The sequence below is a fragment of the Chinchilla lanigera genome, unplaced genomic scaffold (genome assembly GCF_000276665.1).
Source record: "Chinchilla lanigera isolate Chin_1 unplaced genomic scaffold, ChiLan1.0 scaffold00103, whole genome shotgun sequence".
Classification (NCBI taxonomy): domain Eukaryota; kingdom Metazoa; phylum Chordata; class Mammalia; order Rodentia; family Chinchillidae; genus Chinchilla; species Chinchilla lanigera.
In genome coordinates, this window is record NW_004955504.1 from 6,686,836 (window position 1) to 6,703,995 (window position 17,160).

The window sequence follows — 17,160 nt, forward strand, 5'->3', positions numbered from 1 at the left end:
CAGCGGCAAAGCGCCTGCCTGGCAAGCACAAGGTCGTGAGTTCAGTTCCCGGTACCGGAGAAAAACCAAAAAAAAAAAAAAAAAAAAAAAAAGAAAGAAAAATGTAGACTATAACTTCTTACAGAAGTTATAAACTTATGAAACCATTACTGCAGGCATGTCACAAGTTAATATTATAGAGGGATGCTCAAAACTCTCCAAGGAAGTACACGGATCCATATGCCTGAGGTGTGACCAGCCTTACCTTGGTCATTTATACCCATCCTTAAGCATTAACAGCAAACACCAATTAGGTCCAAAAATGAGACAAGAAGCAAAGGATGCTTTAGATACTCAACATAATGAGCTAAGTCCTACCAAATAAAACACTTCTAAAATACAGTGGTCAATAATAAAGGGGAAGTCTGCAGAACATCTCAAACTGCAGAAGTTACCCAATCCCTACAAAAGAAAAATTGATAAAATAATGAAAGAATTTCCATTGTCTGGCTATAAACAGGATGTGTATCTGCAAGATGAAGGAATGTGCAGCTGGGTTCTTTTCCCATTCATACAAGTATTTTGATTGTCAGATCATCCACATTAAACTAAAATTAAGGATTGGTTTGTGTTAGTGAGGATAAAAAGGCACAGAATAAAACTGCACAATTTTAAAAATAACCTGTGTTTTTAAGTAACTGTCCCTTGAACCAAAAAGTGCATACTTTTAATCATGTGAAGAAACTAAAAGAAAATTTCTGTTAAATTTCTAATCAGTGATTAAAACAATTTTAAGGACAAATTTTAACATCATTAAGCTTAAATTTAACAGGATAAAGACAATGAGCACGGAAAATAGAAAGAAGACAACAAAGAATTAATATCCTCAAAAATCAAGTCTTAACACCTGTTAGAAAAATGTTGAGCTCAATAAATAAAGAACTGCAAAATATGGACATCTTCACACACACACATTTGCCTCTACCTGCTTCTTGGAGTAATAGCTAATGATTACTTGAAAAAATAACAAACAAAATAAAATAATAAATAAGCAATGAAATATATAAGGAGAAGGCATATCATTATATTGACCAAAAATTTACTGATGATACTGTGAAAGTGAAAACTAGCATATTATTCATGAAGTATAAATATCGATAACATTTTCATAAAGCCAACTTGCAGTCCTATTATAAGGAACTCAATTTTTGTTTTGGTCTTTTTGAGACAGGGTCTCACTACACAGTTCAGGCTGGCCTTAAGTTCACTTTGTAACCCAGGCTGGTCTTGAACTTGCAATGATCCTCCTGCCTCAGCCTCCCGAGTGCTGGGATTACAGGCCTGTGCCACCTTGCCCAGGACAGTCCTATTATAACCATTGGCTTTGAAACAGTAAATCAATTACCATCCTAACCTAAAGAATTAACCCTTAATTAAAAGAAAGCTTTGTGATTATATTAATTGTTCTTGTTTATGAAACTTTATGCACCAACTGTTTGCTCTTCACAAGAGAGATGACCCTGTGACCTTCCAATGGCTGGAAAGGAGGATAAGAAGCCAGAGAGTGAGCTATGTGCTGTCTCCTTTTTTCATGATCTTTTCAGCATCATCTATGCTTTTTGTTAACTAGAAACAACATACATGTCCAACAAAAGAATCAACACATTACACGTATTATAGTGTCTGTACAATGGAATATTATGTATGCGTTAAAATGAGGTTTAGCAACAACTTGCAAACATATGAGAAAGAGTAATCTATTATAACAAGTGAAAATGTGGGAATCAAAATTTTGTCTAATACTAGTTCAACTCCATAAACTACACATCATTAATATAATATAGAAGCCTATATTAAATACCTACTACGGCTATCTCTAGTAGAGACATTGTCAGTGAATTCCCCCTCCTTTTATATATATTTCATAATGAGCATTCACTAGATTAAATCATTTATGTATTTTTTTATTCTTTTAATTGCAAAAATAATAATATTCCGGAAAATTACATAGTGAAGTGAGACTGATAAAATACAAAGTTCTCAAGTCCAGAGTTAATATGTTTCAAGTAGGTAGGTATGCAAATGTATTGTAGCAGACTTTATTACCTACATGACCTTATGTGTAGGGATTCTATGTGTGAATGTAAATGTATTTCTAAGATGAATAGGGTTCTAGTAAGTATATTATTCTGCGATTTTCTTTTTCCACTTTAAAAGTTACCCTAGAGAGCTTTCCAGGACTTTCATAATCAGAGTTTTATTTTTTATATCATTGCTATGAAACTGAAGAAACACTTTTCCATTATGAATGCAATGAGAATCTAGGAATCAGTGGATCCTTGAGTGTCTCCAGAAGTTTTGCTGCATCAGGCTCCCGGGCTTGCTACAATTATTTATTTCCAAGAATGAATGAGTGAACAAAACAGAGTGATTACCCAGTCAAACTTCTGAAAAAACACAAACTAATTGGTTTTTCAGTTTTTTTGTGCAAGTTCTTTACATGAGAGCAAGTACGGTAGAGATACACCTCAAGGAGTCACAGCACGCACGAGAAATAAGGAAAAGCAGAACAAAACAAAACAAAAGCACACAGCGCCCCATTTGATGCACACAGCACAGAGTTTAGGTAGGATTATTTCACAACTTAAATGTCAACATGTTTAACTTTTCTCCTGCAGATCCCTGTCTTTGCTCTTAATAAAAAAGGAGTATTTGACAGCAGAACACTTTTGTTGAACACAATTATGAGAGATCCCAAGATAAGTGTAAGTTTGTTCTATATGTACATGGGCAGTGATGTATACAAAATAAAAATGTCCATTTAGAAACTGTATGAAGACCAAAGTAGGACATGCTATCTAAACTTATTCCATGAATAAATCATGTATTATAGATTATCAACACACACCAAGAGATACTGTTCGCTAGGTCCTACTTTGAACAAAGCTGTGGTGTGCACATTAGAACTTAGACTAATACACTTAGATCATATTGAGTACATCAAGCAATGGAATTGCAAATGTACTTATGCCCATAGGGAGCTCTTTGCAATTACAGTAGATTTCATTAAAATTTGTTTATGATTAAATTCTATGAATCCAGGCTAAATTTTATTAAAGGACTTACTGACCACTGATACACTCTCATTTGCTGCATAATGAAATATTTATGCATTGCAAAGGTCGTATACATAAAAGTTCAACAAACTACAGTCTATGGGCCAAATCCAGCCTGCCATCTGTCTTTCTAAATAAAGTTTTATTGCAACACAGCCATGCTCATTCACTGACACATTGTCTCCTCTCTGCCTGGTCTCGTGGCAGTGTTGGGCTGACATATCAAGGATTCTATGGCCTTCAGACGGTAAAATACTATCTCACCCTCTTCAGAAAAAATTTACCAATTCCTGATTTAGATACTTGCTTGAAAAATCAATTGTAAACTTCTCTTTAAGGGTCTGGGTACTTCCAGTAAGGAAAAAACCAGGGTACACTTGTCCTTATTCTAGTAACGTAATCCCAGGCCTGAAAGACAGAACTATCTATGTCAGAGTTAAAAACGGATTCAAGTCCCAGCTCTGCCTCTGATGACGTGGACTGATTATTTAACCTTCCTGGCCTCAGTTTCTTCATCTTTAAAACACGGGTCATAATAATACCCTCTTCAAAGCTTGTCATGAGAGCCGAATGAATACCACTGCACATGGCCTGCTACGCAGTGAAAACCCATCAGCTCATAGTCTTGTTCACTGCAGATCCAGATCAAACCAACAGAGTCTCTATGTGGTCTCCATTGCTCTTCTGGCTTTCAGATTCTGTGCTTCCCCAGGGAGATAAGACTGAGGACCCCAAGTGCCTGGATAAGCCCTATATCAGACATGACATGAGGGCCGGGGATATAGCTCAGTGGCACAAGTGCCTGTCTGGCAAGCACAAGGTACTGAGTTCGATTCCCAGTACCAAAAAAAAAAAACAAAACAGACACAGCACGACACGAGCCTGAATCTGTGCAGGGGAGGTAGAGACATGAGATGAGCAGCCTCAGTTTCTCCTTCTGTGAAATGGGAGCACAACACAAGACATCCAGTCTCAGTTGAGGATGTTTATGTCTCTGGGCACAACCCCAAGTAACATCCATTTAGCTGCTCTCACTACAGAAGAAAACAAGGTTGGAAACCCACAGTCCCAGAGCTGGAACAGGTATCATTTGCACAGAACATAGCTCTCACCACAGCAAGGCACTCTGTGAACTGGAAAGCAGTATAATGCCATCCCTAGTGTGGTGGTGAGTTAATTATGAGGGAAGCAGTTAATAAAAGAGGCAGGGTCTTTTCAGTGGTGGGCACGTGAAATGAAACTCTGCTCCTTGCCTTTCTCCACATGTCCTCTTACACCACTAGCCCCCATTCTCTTCTCTCTGTCTTTTTTTCCCAACCCCTTGGAAAAGCGGCCAGAGGTATCCCAGGGGAAGATAACATGCAGCGACGGTATGGTAACACTGCTGAAGGTCTCCAGGAAAGCAGCACCCCCGAGCTGGCCTTTGGAAGGCTCAATGAGCCGAACATGCAGAAGCTAAGAACAGCCCAGTGATGGGCTACATAAACGCCAGGGCAAAGAATCAGGACCATAGGTGCAGCCCTGACCGGGAGGATCTGCCAGGGCACCATGAGGACTCTAGTCCTTACCCAGGTCACAGCAAGTCCAGGATAGGAAAATGAGATGGCACACATATGCACCACGAAATAAACCAGGGCAGGGCACAGAAGTAGCAGCAGGACAGACCAAACTGCTCTCTGGCAGGCAACCACATCGTGATGCCTCATCAGAAGATGAGTCACTAGTGCCTTCCTGGCTTTGAGGTTCTGGAGTGGGTTTAGCCCCAAACAATTCTGCCTTAAAGAATTCTCTTTCTCAAAGCTTGCTCATTCACTTCTATTTTTAACAGCAGAGATGAGTACAACTCCTGAGCAACAGCTGTTATCTATGGCAATTTTAGTTTCATCAGTTCCCACCCTCCACCTCTGATGTCTGACTTACCGAGGAGAGAGAGAGAGAAGGCCGTGTGTCCTCGGTCATGAACCGCACTGAACCTCACAGTCACATGGGCACGCTAGCCCAGTTCTCACACACCAGTGCTGAAAAGGAAAAAGAGAGAGGTCCATTAAGTCATCTGAAAATGCAATGTGGCCATTGGTTGTCATTTCCAGAAAGTTCCATCAATACTCTGCTTTGGTAATGCAGGACTTATAGCAGAGTGACAGAGGACAGAGTGACTTGGTGATCACCATTATGAGAGCCCTAAATTACTGTCACACACACACTCATACACACACACACACACACATACACACAAACACACACACACACACACACACACACACACACAGAGCAATGGGTCTCTATCTTCAGAGAAAAGAGAAACAGATATTTTAATGTTGGTCAACATATAAAAGCAAAGAATCTTAAAAAAATCATCACTTTGAATCCAATGTAATTATATTAAGCAGTTTAAAAATAAAAATATACTCATTCTGTAACAGCTCCTTCATTCCACCTTTTTAACCTACCTAGTGCTTAAAGAAATGGATTTCATAAAAGAAATTAAGGCAATAGGTATAGGGAAAACTGTACGTGAATTTGAGACTTTTATTTTTTACTTACATATTATTTGTTTGTTGCAGTTTTATGAGATTTCACAGGGAAAAAGAATCCTATGTGCTAAAAATAATTTATTTCACCAAAATTATTTCAATTCTATTTAGTATATAAAAATCTGGAAAACCTGATATTGTAATGGGTTGGAAAGAATAAGGTGAGACCCCAACTTCCCCAGAAACATAAATGGTAGCGCTTGAAAAATGAGTGACTCCCCACTTAAAGGAAATGTGTCCATTAACAGTGGTTATGGTCTAAATATCAAGTGTCCCCAAAGACTCATGTACTGAGGGCTTGATTCCCCATGCAGTAAGGTTCAGAGGTGCAGCCCAGAAAGGCAGCCGGATCAGGAGGGTTCTAACTTCACCGAAGGATTAATCCTTTCATGAATTCACAGCGGCATGGGCTATGAGGAGTGGGATCCTGATGAAGCAGGTAGATCACTGGGACGTACATTTGAAAGAGATATCTTGTCCTCAGCCCCTCTTCTCTCTCTGATGTGCCCCTCTCCTGGCTACCATGAGGCATGCCACACCCTTCTACTACCATGTTCTGTTTCCCTTCAGACCAACATTAAAGGAATCAGCCAATCATGGACTGAACCCTCTGAAACCATGAGCTAAAATGAACTTCTGCTCCTAAAGTAATTCATACCAAGTACTTTATGGCTAAAAGCCATCACACTTGTGAATGATCCCTGGTACTCTAAGTATTCCCCTTTCAAGATGGTGATATTCCCTCTTCTCATTCTATTCACCCAGCTTTTATCTTTCTCCTCTTCCCAGTTAGTACCTGTGGGTATCTGCATGTGAAGGAAGCTGCTGTGGACCATCCTTAACCACACACCTGGGGAGCAGCTGAGAACAGTAGAGGCAAAATTCCCAGTGTGTTCTAGCTGCTAAATGCACCCCACATGGTCCACTTAGTAATGATCAGAAGGTCACTGGCCTCCAGAAAGTAACCTGAATTATAACACCTGAAAATTTATAGAAGTCTATATCTATTAAAATGCCCTTTTGTAAGTCCTGGGGTTCAGAGACCAGAGAGCAATGAAAACACAACAGTCCTTGGGAATCATGGGGGACCCCAGGCCACAAATTTGGAAATGCTCACTGCAAAGGCACCTGAACAGCCAGGTGTGCTCACACTGTGCAGAATCCCCAGCGCTAAGGTCCCAGTTCTAAGGTCTTTGACAGCTCATGACATCACCCTTTGGAAAGCCCAGGGTGCAGATGCAAGTCTTTGAGGCCAAAAGAGGAATTGAAGAGCTCTCCCTAAAGTAAGGAGGCACATTCAATCCAGGAAAACTTCCTAAGAGCAGCCAATTTCTTTTTCGTGACACCAACATTTCCTCTGAATGTAGCAGTGAAATATATTAGTTGGGACTTCTTTATTAAACAGCATGTTTGAATAGGTAAATGTCCTCTCTTGAGTCCTAAAATATGTTTTACAACAAATTTGGTTAAAATTTCCTTCTATTTATTTAGATCACTGTCAAAATTCAAGAAACACAATTGGACAGTGCCACTGGACCTGTCCAAGTTCAGAATTAAATTAAAAATGGAGCTCATGGGTCTCCTATTCCCGAGCCCACCACCTGGTAAGGTCACTCATGAGCTGAGGTGCTCTCAGAGCTATAACTACAGAATCTGGGACACACCCCTAAATGGAAAAGGAGGTGGCGCTGAGAACATTGCAAGAATTCAGAATCAGTGACACAAACAGGAAGGGAATGTCCCTGCTGAATCCAGGCTGGACAGACAACTAGCCAATCCTGACTCAAACTTCAGGCTTCAAAACCCAGTGCAGTCCCTGCAGTACTTAAGTCAGCTCTTAGGTAACACAGCTCAGTGGCTTGGAGAAACCATGACTGCTGACCTGAGGGTCAGCACTGCCCTGGGGAAATGAGCCAAGGTGGGACAAAAACCACAGCAGCAGAACAGAGACCTTGAGTGAACTAAGGTGAAGAAGAAAATGGCCCCTGACGCCCAGCAGCTGAGCTCACTTATCCTTCCCCAGCGAGGCCACAGACATCCCACTGCACGTACACATCCTATGGCACTGGAGACGTCGAAAGGTAAGAAAACTGCAAAGCTCCAGAGGCGCAGCCACGTGTTTTATAACATATTCTTCCCTATTTGGTGCAACTTTACGGTACCCTCATTCTTGCTCTTGCAGCTTAGCATTAAACTGGGTACAAAGCACCTTCAAAGTCTTCTGTGTTGTAATCCTCAACTTGTGTTCCACTCTGGGAAAAAATAAACTGTCATTGTGAACATCTACGTACAGAACTAACATTACAGTGCTTTTTGATTTGCAAAAAAATCAACCTTTCCTAGATGTGTTACCTCTATACTCACAGTCTCAAGCCCTTAAAATTGTCTGCAAATGAAAATGCAGAAGTAAAACTTAACATCAATTTCCCATCACTGCATGGCCTTCTGCACAACATGCAACCTTCCCCATGCCCATGCTACACAGAATAACCTAGGATGTGGACTCAAACATTCTCGTGGAGAGCAGAGGTCACTTGAGCAGCAGCCTTTATCCTATGGATGTCAGAAAAAAATTAACATTTTGGGCTGAGAGCTCAACTTGGAGATCATATAACAGTAAAATTATAGAAGAAATATGACAATGGACAGGCCTATCTGGTATCATAAATTCTAGTACAGTGAGGGAAAGAACCCCATGGGTACAGGTTCAGAAAACCTATACACTGAGGGGACAGAGTTTCCCAACTTCCATGAATTTACCAGTGGCCATGAGGTTTAATTGACAGATAGTTCATCATGGAGCCACTGGCAGAAAATTACCAGGTATAGCAATTATTTGTGGCCATGCATGGGAAGTTGTTAGAAGATAAAGCAAAAATTGATCATGCTCTCAGTTGCTCAAACAAGACAGTATTCAATTATTCTGCTCTTCCATACAATAAATACTATGGAATTGAGGCAAGAAAGGTTATTTCGAAGTAGAGCAGTCAGGAAAGTTTCTGAAAAGGAAAGCAACATGTGATGTGAACTTCAAAGGGTGAATAGGCAATGGATAAAATATCAAAGTGAAGTAGTATGCCTGAGTAGGTACATTATGGGAAAAGGAAATGGCAAATTAGGCAGAAATACCTGGGGCTCACGGCATGTAAGTGAAAAGCCACTTTGTCCTGCACAGGCTGAGCTGCAAAATGGGCATCCGGTATCATCCCCAGGACTGGGTGAACTGATAGGAGCCCCTCCATGGGACCAGCTGGGAGAGGCGTTTGCAGGAATACAGACTGAACAGGACAGGTGAAACAGCAATTCCACTCCAGTGGAAAATTAGGACTACTAACTAAGGCACAAACAGAAAACTGGCCTCCTCCTCAAGTCTGCAGAAGAAAGCAAAGAAGAGAATAGATTCTTAGTGAAACGCCCAGGAGCCGGGGGATGAGCTCAGGAGCGTGGAGCAGCAGAATCAGGCCAAACGGGGGAGTGTGTCAGTATCCACTGAAAGGCCACTCCACATGTGCTCAGTCACATGGGCAGACAGCAGACATGGGAAAAGCAATTGACACACAGATTATAAGGAACATCACAGGACAGAGAGATGAGACTTCATGCAAAGAAGAGTCACTGAGGGTCACTGAAGCGTCACTGAGGGTCCATGGTATCTCAGGAGGAGAGCAAAGTTTAAGGGAACCAACATGGAAGCTCTGCAAGGCACAGACAAGACAACATGGAAAGTCACCAGGCCAGAAGCCAGCAGCAGAGAACTATCCTGTGCTAAGATGCAAGGGAAAGAATTAACCTCCCACAACCCAAAGGAAAGTCTGGCCCTAGCCAGCTCAGGAACATGGCCTTAATTCCTCAGAATGTGCAGCCTCAGGAGAGTTTCTCTGTTGGGGTGGGAATAGGGCATGGCAGATGGTCTATGCCAATACTGTGGTCAGAGGTGGCCTCTGATAGAGTTGGCGACTACGGTAGGCCACTTCTCTCTGGCCAGTTACCGCTTTTACGCTTATATCCCAGTGTGCCCCGAGAGCTCCATGCACTCACAGGTGGGGCTTTGGAGAGGACTGGATGGGACCTTGCAGCTGACCTGCTGTCGCAGGTGGGGTCTGGTCTAGCAGACAGGTGGTCACTGCGGGCTTGTGCTGGAAGGGTGCCTCTCCCGCCCTGACTCCTCCCTTCGGTCTCTGCTTCCCAGCCGCCATGCTGGGAGCTGCTCTCCCCCACCAGATCCTCTCATCAAGTCTGGCTGCCTTGGAGCAATCACTTAGGGACGAAAACTGTGACCCAAAATAAACTCCCCCTTTAAACTGCAGGCAACAGGTGTTATGTCTCTGCAGTGAGGAGCAGCGACTAAGACCCGGATAAACACCTGACTGCACTCCTTGGTGTGTGTGGTCCCTCCACAGCTGCTCTACGCTGTACTAGAAGAATGAAGCTCTGGCCATCGACCCCATTGGGAGAAGACTGCAGAAGGCTCACGCGGAGGTGTCCAAGATGGGACTGGACACCCCCAAAACAGGACAAAACTGGAGAAGAAAGAATCCAACTCGAAGTTGGGATAATAAATGGGAAAGGGTGGCTGGGATTCCACAGCAAGGTGGACACGGAGAGCACAAGGCAGAACAGTGGCATTCTTTTTTTTTTTTTTTTTGGTTTTGGTTTTTCTCCAGTACCAGGAACCGAACTCACGACCTTGCGCTTGCCAGGCAGGCGCTTTGCCGCTGAGCTAAATCCCCAGCACCAACAGTAGCATTCTTTAAAGGCTTTGGCCACAGGCTCCACGGCTGCTAACACGGCTGAGGATGCAGTGTGGGGTCCAGAGACCGACACTCAGAACCCCAGAGCCACACACAGCATTTCACTGTGGAACTGTTCACCAACAAATACATTCCATCCCCCTGCTGGGCATTAGCTATCTAAAATAATTTGAGGTATTTTAAACAGAAGGACATACACCACAGTCCGCTTTTGCAAAGAAGGGCTTGTATAGAAACATCGGGCTAGAAGCTCAGCGTGTACTAAACGAGAAGGGAATGTCCTGGAATTTTAAAGTGATGCGAACAATGAGGGTCCAACTCTTCTACCTAGGGATGAGAACAAAGTTAAGTAAGGGACACTGCGCCCAGTGGCTCATTAGTCCGGGGCCACTAGTCTGGTTGCAAGGGAATATCTGGAAAACCCCGCACCACAAGGAGGTGGAGGGTGAAGGAAACCCATTCACTCTGCATGTGCACCATCCCTACCTGTCACTGCCCCTCCTGCCCGAGCTGTTCAGGCCTGCAAGTCACCTGGGCTCTTCAAGTAAGTGTGCACATGAAGCAATCAACAGGTAAGGGTGAGGAGGACGCTGGCAGCAGAATCCCCAGCCGCCAAGGAAAGAAAGAGAACTGGCAGCAGGAACAGAGACAGAGGCTTCAAGGCTCAAAGGAAAGAAAGGATAGCTGAGAGGGGAAGGGAGAGAGGGACAGGAAGAAGGGAGGAGAGGGACAGACACATACACTGGGAACAGCTGACAGAGCTAATCAGATGCTGCAAAGTAGGGTGGCCTTGTTATCATATCATTTATTTTATCATTACAAAATACGCTCTTGTTGTTTATTTTTATAATAAATTTTACAGGATATGCTGGAAATTCACAATACAATGTAATAGAATAGACGGCGACAGAGAAGTGGTTGTTACCCCAAAGCAAATTAAAACATCTATCACCGCTCGGAGTTACTTTTCCCGGTGACAAGAGCAGCTAAAATTTACTTATTTAACAAAACCCTTAAATTCCGTACAACCTCATTAACTATAGTCCCTATGCTGTCTGCCTGATCTCTCCTAGAAGCACAAATAACAGCAATCAGCCGGGCTTCAGTGCAAGGGAGGAGGCCACCCTGCGCCTTCTGTGTTCCCAGGCAGGACTTCTGCTGCGCTCACAATCCAAGCATCTAACAAAACAACCAAGGGCAGTAGGTGTCAATCAGTGGTACAGCACACACAATGCCCTGGCATCAATCCCAAGCACAAAAAGAGAAATCAAATAGAAGAAAACAAGTTGCAAAGGAAAGGAACAATGCACATCAGGTGTAAGACGACAATGAAAGCAGAGGGTATGAAGTGGCTGCTGTACTGCACATTCCAAGGGTGCCGGGAGGGGGCTGCTGCCCTCCCCGCCCCTGAGCCAGCACCTGCTGGTGTCAGAGGCTGTCCTGGAGCATTTCCTTTATACCCAAGACAGTTCATGTCAGGATTCAAATGTACAGTATTTCTGTCAAGATACATCCCTTGATTTGGTCAATATGATCATCTAAATTTTCACCATTACCTGACATTACCATCTTTAAATGTTGACAGCAGTCAGAAAGGGATGGGACGGGGTGGGCTCAAGTCTTCGTTATCTTCCTTCACCCTTGGTGGCCAGTGCATAGGATCTGGGCAGTGTCTCAGCCAGCTCTGCCCTGGTACCCAGCACCTCTGTGGGGGGAGATTTTCATACATACAAACACCACTGCAAACAGCGGATGCTTTGCAAACTTACGAGATCGTATGCAAAATTCTGTGATACAACCAACATACAGGACAAAACATTGCAATTCAAGTCTTGAGAGTCATAGCCATACACTGACAGTGCATCCCAAGAAGCAAACACATGTTTTGACATTCTGTTCACACCAGCCTCCCTGTGCAATCAGACACTGTTTCCAGCATCCTTTACCAGTACAAAATGAGACCAAGGATGACAGGCAATGCACAGCACCGAAGTTACATGGGAGTATCTGCTACTCTCATTCATTCTGTGGAACAGCTTTTCCCAAAATCAGATATGATCTCATTCATAGGTGGCATATTATATTCTGTAGAAATGATTCCACATATCGATCAGGAACATGTAATAAAGAATCTCTATGATAACTATCTCAAGTACTTTTTTAAAAAAAGTATTGGAAGTTGAGATTTCCCCCCACTGACTCTTCAGTGTCTTGAGACAAAGAAGGAACACCTCGAGCCCAGCTCCCTGGATAGCCAGACCACTCGACTTCTTGTGAGAATGCATGGCCTCATGCCAGAGTCATGTAATGGCCCAAACATCTGACTGCGAGACCAGCAGAGGCAAGTCCTATTTTCTGAAAACATGACAGGGCACTTCTGAAAGATGTATCCAAAGAGTAAGAGGCTTTGGGAAAAGAAATAGGCTCCCTACTGGTGTCTCATGCCCAGGTCCAACGTGACACCCAGCTCTCCATCCAATAGATGTCTCTGAAATGAGGTGGTTTAGAAAGCTCCAAGGAGAAGATGGGAGGCAGAAACTGGGAATTTCATGTCTCAGAGAGTTGACCAGTGCTAATATCATTTGGGAAAAATCTAACCCAAATGTTTTTCATTTAGTCTTCCTACTTTGGTGAGTATTTAAAGCAAGTAGTAAGTGCTGGCTCTAAAATGACAGACTGCCTCAGAAACTGAAATAAAACAGAGAAAAGGACTTCCTATTCCACGACTCCCGAGGAGACACTGAGATGTGTTACATGCTGCAGTCAGGACAGCAGTGGGAAAGAGGGGCAAAAATTACTTTTTTATTAAAGCAAACAAGCTGTCAAAAACTAACCAACCTCTCCAAATGGGTAATTTCTAAAATCAGCTCCCTAAGGACATCAAGGTTTCAGAAGAGTTCATTCATTCTGGTTTCAGCCACCACGTGCCAAATTTTCAAAGGCCAAGCTCCCTTTTCATGCGTGCAATTCTGAAGAGCTTGCATGAGTGGCTAATCTGCATGGCCAAGCAGCTTTCATCTTGACAGCTAAATTGATCCGTCCTTTGTAGACCCACATCACAGTATTCAGAAAGGCAGGGGTGTCAGAGGTCCTTTGAAAGCTGTGGTCTCTCAATCTCCACTTATTTAGCATAACATTTCCAAGGAGACCCACCCTGTAAGCAGTAGTTTGCTCACACAAAGAAGAGTCAAGATTCAGCTCTGGATCTGAGTTGAAGGTGTAATTCCAGTATCAAGATTTAACCCTTAAAAACACTTCGTGTAAGGTATAGCTCAGTGGCATAGTGTTTGCCTACCATGCATTAGACCCTGGGTTCCATCCTCAGCACTGCAAGAATTAATGAATTACTATTGTACTTAACATCCCCTGTCACAGCAGAAGGGCACGGCCCAGGTTGGTTCTCTTATCAGCCCTGTGGTCATTATAAATGAATAGAGAGATGTCCACCCCTGATTAGATCCACAAATGGCAGCAGAAATCTGCCCACAGGAAGCTGAGCAAAAGCAGACCATGGCTAGAGTATAAAGGAAGGCTCACTTGTCCCTGGAAAGCGAGCTGGTTATCAAATACACAATAGATTGCCAGTAAAATGGCAACTGGTTAAATCATTCAGAAAGATATTGTCCTATAAGTAGCGTTTTTTTCCAAAAGTTTCTTGCTATGAATTATCACAAAGAAATGAAAAGATGCTCTTGACTACAATCAGAGGGAAAATGGTACACACTCACTGAGGCCAATTAAGTTGTGTACTGGGCTGTGTCTGCCCTGCATTACCTTATGCACAGCTTTGTTTATTTCCACACGTAAACCCAATGCTATTGTTTTACATGGGACACAGTGAGATGCACCAAGCAAGTTGCACTTTGCTTTAGGAGACAAACTACAGTGTTATTCTCTGGCTTAAAATTGGCCAATGCTCTGAATTTCCAAAGACTTGAGAAATTAGACACTTTATATCCTCTTGAAATCCGTGCTAAGCACCTGTCGGGTCTTTCCCTGTCAAAGGTGGGCACCCACCCCGGGGAAGGAGTCCTTCCACCTGAACATGTCTCATGTTTTATGGAGACCTTATCACTACATGCATCCCTGGGCGCCTTGCATAACCAAAAATCCAATTCTGTTCTATTTGTCATCCTCTCAGTATAAATTAGTGATAAAAATAAGAAATAGGGTACTACGCAAGGGACCAGATGGTGTCTTACCTCCCTGTAAATGTTGCCGTGTTTAGAGAGTTTCCACAGAAGGGGAATAAAAAGATTTCTCTCTCAGATTTGGCAATGAGTCATGTCATCCATTTGGGCAGGAACGGCACTGAGACCTCCTCCCAAATGAAGCAGCGGCGCAGCTTTGCTGATGTTTGAAAGCAATCCTGTCAGCTGTCTTGGGTTAGTCACCCTGCTGCCCCGCCCCCTACCAAGGAGACTGAGCATTGGGCCACCTAAGCGAAACCAGACAGCCGCGTGTCCTGATGCAAACCTACCAGGCAGATGGAGGAACCTTTGCAGAGGCCAAGATCGTGTCCTTTGTTGCATTCGCTCTTTAAAAAAATCCAGCCTAGGTGCAGCACTTTCGGAGAACCCTACAGAGAGCCCTCCAAAATCTGATCCAGCAGCGTCGATGCCGCGGGTCCATCCAGAGGAAAGGAAATCAGTGTACTGAAGAGACCCCAGCACTCCAAGTGCACTGCAGTGGTACTCACGCTAGCCAAGAAATGGAAACCGTCGCCGGTGGAACTGTTTACCCATTAGAAACCATGAAATCCTGCCAGTTGTGGCGATGTGGATGGAACTGGTGGGCCTCGTACTGACAAAAACAAACCAAGCACAGAACGACAAACATTACATGTTCCACACACGTGGGGGCCAGAAGAAGAACCAGAGAATATCAGGGCAGAAAGGAGGGGAGAGAGGGGATAGAGAGGTTGGTGGCACCTCTCCTGGTGGCAGCTATGATGTTTATTGAAGAATCTTTCTCCACAACTGTTGTCTTTCTTAGATTACTGGCATCCTCTGGCCCCTGAAGCCACTCATCCAGCAGCCCTTCCTGCAGCTCTCTGAATGCCAGCATCCTGTGTGCTGTAGTGGCCTCTCCTTGGTGACCAGGGACACCAGGGCCTGCTGTCTGTGGGCTCTTTTCACCCTCTGCTGGCCTCCGCACCTTTGACTGCCAGAGGCCAGGCCTAAGGCAATGAGCACCCTGGAGGCCTGCAGCAGGAGAGCTCTTCAGTTTCACCCCTGGATGTGTGTAACTATGCGCAGACCAGGGCGCCCCTAGAGGCGCCCTCTCCAGGACTCCTCCAATCCGACACTGTAACATCCCTTCTGACCCTGGTATTCGGCCACCAATCAGAATCACTCAGAAATGCGACCTGAAATGAGAAGCTGGAAAGTGCCCAATCCTCCTGCAGAGAAAATTAACCTGCAGGGAATTCAGGGATTCCTCACAGGGATCTGGAACATGCTGGGTACAGAGTGGGTGCCCAGGTAGACGTTGGTACACACTGGCTGAGCTCAGGCCTCTTTCTTACAGGCGAGGAGAGGAGCACTGCTCACTCTAGCCTTGACCTCGCCTTTGCTCAAGATAAAAATCTCAGCCAGGGGAGGGGGTGCGCACCTGTAATCACAGTACTCCAGGAGGCTGAGGCAAGAGGGTCACAAGCGGGAACCCAGCTTGGGCAACTTAGTTATTTAGTGAGATGTAGTCTCAAAATACTAAAAAAAGAAAAAATAAATAAAAAATAAAAGGGAATGTAGCTCAGCACCAAGGCCCTGAGCTCAATCCCTAGTCCTGGAAAAGAAGGCGGAGGAAGAGGAGGACCAAGGTAGCGGGAGGATAGAAGGAGAAGGAGGAGGACAAAATATGAGAAACAAGAATCTCTTATCACCCTGCTTAAATGGCTTTCCAGCCTGGAGCTATTTATCAGGCCAGGAGCTGGGCTGTCTGACCCTCCCTTGCACACATCCACACGCCGAGAAGCTGCCTGACAGCTGCTGGGAGCTTCTCCCAGATCCCCGGGGAAGCTGCCGCCAGGGCCCCTGAGAGCTCCTTCTGAGCAGCAGAGCCCCCAGGGAGAGGGGCTGCTGCCAGAACAGTGTCCCTGAGTGGCCAGAAGGAAAACATTCTTCTGTGAGTCACATAAACACAACCTTTGAAAACTGCATGCTCATACTGAGCACTCCTCGGCAAACCCACATTTTAAAGGTATCAGGCCAGTTGTCACGTTTTTCCCATCTCTGAGGGAGCGCTGGTCTGCGTGACATTGCTGTTTCCGCAAAGCTGCTGAGGACGGAACCTGCAGTTCAGGTTGTAAGCAAGGGTGTCCCATGGCTGTAAGCAAGGGCTTCCCGAGAGCCCTGACAATGACTGGTCCCACTCACACCCCTCGCTTCTCCACCCCAACTCCCAATTAGCTGCAGGAAAAAGAAAAGTTCGAAGGTGCTCCCTTCCCACCACCCAGTTTCCTATTTTACACGCACCATTAGAAGGTCTGCAAGTACACTGGTTAAAATAAAGGTGAACCTGTGACGTGACTTTCCAAGCTTAAAAAAATAAAAAACTTAAAAATGTCTTAGTCAATGCAGCATCAGAAAATACGTTTGTGGTGACATTTTGTGCCTGGCTCCGAGGGTGGGTCCTACTCTTGACTTCACTGTTTTCTAGTTGGCGGTTCTCACTCACATCCTCATCAACTGCCTTTTAGTTCCACAGAAGGGCTGAGACTCTGCAGGAGTAACAGAGCCAATGGAGGAATCCAGAGCTGTAAAGAGAGGCTCACAGCCG

The 17,160-nt window shown here is 44.2% G+C and overlaps 1 protein-coding gene across 2 annotated transcripts in view; it reads right to left on the minus strand.

Annotated features, from left to right (window-relative positions):
* Positions 1–5,110, minus strand: part of Sema5a (sema domain, seven thrombospondin repeats (type 1 and type 1-like), transmembrane domain (TM) and short cytoplasmic domain, (semaphorin) 5A) — a 348,199-nt gene extending 343,089 nt beyond the window's left edge. For both annotated transcript variants that reach the window (XM_013505908.1, XM_005407077.2), the window contains exon 1: positions 5,016–5,110. The gene's annotated coding sequence lies outside the window, so the exon portion shown is untranslated. The remainder of the gene's footprint in view (positions 1–5,015) is intronic.
* Between the last annotated feature and the right edge of the window lie 12,050 nt (positions 5,111–17,160).